General features: G+C 33.1%; 1 pseudogene; it reads left to right on the top strand.

The window, feature by feature from the left end:
* The first annotated feature begins 1254 nt into the window (after positions 1-1254).
* On the top strand, positions 1255-2012 carry LOC132039523 (zinc finger protein ZAT10-like; annotated as a pseudogene).
* The last annotated feature ends 3765 nt before the right edge of the window (positions 2013-5777 follow it).

Here is a 5777-nt window from a genome sequence, read left to right as displayed (position 1 = left end):
AAGTAGGATGTACGCAAACCTTAAACTTATCCTTTTTGTGGATAAGTAAGGTTATTTCCAATAGACCCTCCGAAAAAGAAGTGTAATCAAAACATGGTTGAAAAGAAAATAACGACAACAAAATAGGAAGATAAACAAAACAAATAAAGCAACAGATACTATTGAAATTTGAAAAATAAAATACTAAGTGAATACTAATAATACTATTACTCTCTCCGTCTCAAAAAGATTAGCACTTTTCGCTTTTGATAGTTAAACGAGTTGTACTTTTTTGTAATTTTTTTAAATATGTCTTTTAAATATTTTATAGTATTAATTATTGTGACTTATTAGTACGTTTTACGTAATTTTCAAATATGCAAATTTTATTTCGAAAAAAATTAAAAAATTTATGTTCAAATACATGATTAAAAAAAAGGTTTGATTTCTCGAAAAACGTAAAGTATCAATCTCTTTGGGACGAAGAAAGTACTAAATACGGAGAACATGAAGAAGAGACTAACCCCATCTATCTCACACAAACTATTTGAGTAATTTTTTTATATCTTGTGAGGAGAGATATTTTGACTTTTGAAGGAGTCCATAATCTATAGTTCTATACCACTTGCATTGGGCATATTCCCTCTTCACTAATATAATACTCGCTTAGGCAACCGACCCCAATCCCTTCATCCTAGTTTGTAGGCTTGTATAGCCGCTCTTGAGACTTAATTCAGTCAGCAACTAATACTTAACAAGTACCACTTGAGCCAACCGACGTGGGTATGGTCATGGTGGAATGGTTCAGGATCCCTTCTTCTTTAATTAGAATTAGAGATTTCTAGTTCAAATTTTTGGAAATGAAAAGAATTCTGTTGCGAGTCGGTTCTCAAAATTGGGTAACAACTTGATGTGCGAATCTGTATTGCTCAAAGGCTAATAGGCGAATACGAGAAGGAGTGGATATCGGGGGAAAAAATTTCCACTTGGCCCTCAAGCAATCTCTTTCTCAAACGTGCTCCACTCTCCTCCCCTTTTCTTTATTAAGTACTTAAGCAACTTCTAATTACTACCTTCCTACTCCTTGTCCCCAACTTCCTCCTCTTTCTCACCCTACCCCTTTATATACAACCCACTAACTTCACTCACTCAATCACCACGATTTCAAAAATCTTCTCTCTTCTCTCCTTTCATAGATTCTTAGTTTACTCACTACTTTGAGTTAACAATATTTTACATCGCTGGCTCTTTCAAGAAAAACCAGCTAGCAATGGCATGACTTTGAACTCTCCAACTACACCAACTCCACCATCATTTAAATTTGAAACTACCAGTACTCAAAATTACCTTGAGTCTTGGACTAAGGGCAAGAGATCAAATCGACCTCGTAGCATCATGGAGCAACAACAATTAGTACGGAAGAAGAATACTTAGCTTTTTGTCTTCTCATGCTCGCACGTAGCTGTAATAATAATTTTACTGCTACAATTAGTTCAACAACACACCAACTATATCAAATAATTTTGGCTAGAGGTGTTCGGTCGTGTGGTAAGTCTTTTTGGTTCTTATCAAGCTTTAGGAGGACACAAAGCTAGTCACCGTACTAAACTACTTCTTAACAGGGAAGTCAACGAACACTCCGTTACAACCATGAATAGTGCCACGTCAGCTAACGCCGTTAGTGGAAGGACTCACGAGTGTTCCATTTGTCCAAGACTTTTATTTGAGCCATTTCAGGTGGTCGTAAAGGTGTCATTACGAGGAAGATGACGTCGTCGTCGTGAGCGGTGTGGGGTCCACGAGCAGCCAGCGTGGCGGCTTTGACTTGAATATTCCGGCTTTGCCAGAATTTTGGCCGGGTTTTGGCTCGGGCGAGGATGAGGTGGAAAGTGTCATCGTCCCTAAAAAATCGCGACAATTTCTGCCAAGTAAACTTGAATTGTTCCAACAACAATAGGATTTGAGGACTTGAACAAAGCCATACAAATTTAGTTGACAGGAGTTAGTTCTTCAATTAGTTGTTACATGTTTCATGGGAGGTGAATAATTTGTTTTTTTTTTTGGAATACACTTGGTGAAAGGATTATTTGATTATTTAATTTATATTTTTCAAGAAATGACTATGTTCACACTCAATTTTTTTCTTTTTTGTTTTTACCCGATATTCATTATCCGTTTTAGGTCCGGTTAATTCAGGTTAGAGTGTTAGCCAATTTCATTTTTAGAAACAAAATGCTCCTTGCCAAAAAAAGATTCGATACCATGTCCACTCAAGTGGCAAAATATGCATAACGAATGTTTCTTTCTTTTTCTTATAGCTGTCTACAGTGGGAAGTTTGCCTTATATTGCTAGCTATCATTTTAACTTTCCTCAGTAGTCATGCAATAATGAATAGTCAAAAAGATAAGAACAATGTTAAACAATTTACGTCATCCCTACAAAAACCTTTATATTTAATTTAATTAGTCATCAACATAGGGTCCATTGACAAATTCATGCATTTACATACGTCAACAATTTATAGTAGCCAACTTGTAATCAAAACCCTATGAAGAGTATAAGGAAAGTGAAGCACAGTCAACGTTGGCAAGTTGTTAGCACGCGGCTGCTGGCTGCTGATAAAGTCACACAAGATTTAAGTCAAATAGTGCGAAATCATACACTGTTGGAATCTACTACTGTTGGAATAATGGATGGTAGAACTTAAAAGGTCATAATTTTCAGTTGACTCTAATTTGTATGCACTAATAATGTACATATATATTTATATAATCACATCATTATATATTTTTGGATGATAGCAATTTATGTTTGGTTAATCAATATGAAAAATATTTTTACAAAATTAGACCATCAATTTATATTTGGCCAAAATTTTAAAAATGCTTATGGGAAAAATTATTCTTTTAGCTTTGTAATTAATTTTTTCTACGACCCCAAAAAAGATAATTTTGTTCTCAAAACTTAGCTAAACACTTTAACTCTCTAAAATAAGTACTTTTTTTTTTATATATAAAAAATACTTCTGAATTTCCAAAAACTTGGTCAAATAAACTAATAAAAACAACAACATACACGGTGTAATTTTGAGGAGAGTAGGATGTCACCTTTATCACATCTTTGTGGGTTTAGTAAGGTTGTTTAAGATGAGCCTTGATTCAAAGAAGTATAATCCAAAGCATGATTGAAAGAAAATAAAGAAATAGGAAGATATAAGCAAATAAAAGCGACATATACTAAATAAAGCAACATATACTATTGAAAATTGAAAAATAAAAAACTACGCGAATAGTACTAATATTATTACTAAATAAGGAGAAGATGAGAAGAGGATACTAGCTCCTGTCTCTCCCATAAACTATTTAAGTAATTTTTTTATATCTTGTGAGAGAGATATTTTGACTTTTGAAGGTCCATAGTCTATTTTGATCTGGAATACTGGTAAATACAATTTGAGAGTAAATAGCGGGATCAAACTTTACGTATAATATAGATATGCATGTCAAAGATTTTAATGAAATATAAAATCGGTAAGACAATTTTGGGTGGTCGTAAAAGGTGTATTCGAGGGGAAGGTAGACGTCATCATCATCGGCGGTGTAGGGTCCAAGAACAGCCAGCGTGGCGGCTTTGACTTGAATATTCCAGCCTTGCCAGAATTTTGGCTGGGTTTTGGCTCAGGCGAGGAGGAGGTAGAAAGTCCTCATCCAGCTAAAAATCGCGACAATTTCTGCCAAGTAAACTTGAATTGTTCCAACAACAATAGGACTTGAGGACTTGAACAAGATATACAATTTTGGTTGAGGAGTTCAAAAGTAGTTATTTGATTAGTTGTTACATGTCTTAATTGGGAGGGCGGATAGAATTTTTTTTGTAAATATCGAATGCACTTGGTGAAAGTGATTATTTGATTATTGAATTGATTTTTTTTTTTTTTTTTTAGGAAATTGCTATGGCTATATTAATACTCCTGCTCTATATACATGAGACGGTTTCAATGTCTTAAACTGTACAAAGAGCAGGTAGTCTGTATATTTCGTTAGCGCGTTGAAAGTATACCCCCAATTTACAATTTGATATTTGGTGGTCACCTCTCACTACTAAAAAACTGGCAAAAATAGACGGATTCCGTTGATTTTTCGATAAATTTTTTTAAAGCTTTTTTTTTTTTTAAAGAAAATTGTCGGACGGCGTCAGTTATTTTTCGCTCGAAAAATATAATTATTTTCTAAAATAAATCGACGGACTCCGTCTGTTTTTTATTTTTATTTTAAATTTTTAAATTTTTTTTATAAAAAAATAGTAATCGAGTCCGGTTTTTTTAGGTGAAAAAAAAACGATAAATTAAATCAATGTAAGTATTTCAACAAAGAAAATGAGTGGTCTAGTAGTAGAGCCCTTTAATGCCAAGGAACATACCCGTGTTCGATTCCAAATTGCTACATTTCATTATTTTATTTTATTTTATTTTTAAAAAAACCGACGAAGTCCGTCGGTTTTTTTTTTACATAACCGACGGACTCCGTGGGTTTTCCGTCGATTTTAACCGGTGCAGTCTGTCAGTTTTCGAAAAGCGACGTAACGTAAACCGACGGACGTATTGCGTCGATTTTCGAAGTAGTTTTTCACCGAAAACCGACTCGGTCCATCGATTTTGACGTCCATTTTCGCCTATTTTTCCCAGTAGTGTCCTAATCTATTTTTAATTTGAAAGTTGTATGGTCGCTTGCAATAATAAATCCAACAAGGGTTGGAGTCTCTCTCACGAGGAGTGTGATGTGAGCTAAGAATGTTAAATTGCGTGTGAATTTGAAAAGTTTGTTTTTTCAATTACCCCTAAAAAAAAGTATGACAAATAACGAATTAATTATTTATGAAAATAAAACAAATACTGCGAATGCACAATTTAATTAAGGTTTTTAACAAATAAGATTGCTCCTCCATTATATCATGTAGTGATGCTATGGGTATATATGTTTGGATTCAATTCAATCTAACACGTGTTATGGCAACAATGTTATCCACTTAGTATTTGTAATACTAAGAGATTTTTACCCCTTAAAAGCTTTTCCAAGCCAATTAGGGTTCAATGCGCAATTATCATAATGTCCAAATAAGAATCTCCGTATTCCTAATTTGATTTTATTAATTGAGATTAGATGTTGATGCCCGTGCTTGGCACGGGCTCAATAGGCCTAATATGAGCTAACGACAAACATAATATTAGTATGACAACATTTTCGTTCGAAGAAGTATGTACAGGAAATTATTTGGTTTCATTTCATCTCAAAGTTTTTGTTCTGTTGAAATCTTTACATTCTACCGGTCCTAACCAAAACTTTAGTAGTATAATTTAATAAAGTAACACAACTTATTATTTTTAAATTATGAGAACATTCATTTCTTAAGTTGTAAAGCACTAAGAATCTAATATTCTTTTTCGTTTTTTACTATCGCTTAATGCTCTAAATTTATTAGGTTTGCAAAGATATATATTTGCTTCTTAGATTGAATTGTATTTTATACAACAACCGTGAGTCATTATACATTACTCTCTGAAGATCAATCATTTTCTTATTTACGTATTCACAAATAAAAATTGAAAAGTTCGCCGTATTAATTCAAATCGTAATTTATCTCGAAGCGTATATCGAAAGTTGTTAGCATGATACATTTGCTTGTTCTTCTTTCATAATTACAATGATATATTGTTAATAAGTACTTTTATCATTTATATCAATTTAGTGAAAATATTATCGTGTAGTCTCACATCATAAATGTATTTTCTTTAAAATTT

This window comes from Lycium ferocissimum, chromosome 12 (genome assembly GCF_029784015.1).
Source record: "Lycium ferocissimum isolate CSIRO_LF1 chromosome 12, AGI_CSIRO_Lferr_CH_V1, whole genome shotgun sequence".
NCBI classification, from domain to species: Eukaryota; Viridiplantae; Streptophyta; class Magnoliopsida; order Solanales; family Solanaceae; genus Lycium; species Lycium ferocissimum.
Note: the sequence above shows the minus strand (reverse complement) of the source record. Positions and strands in the feature narration are given on the sequence as shown.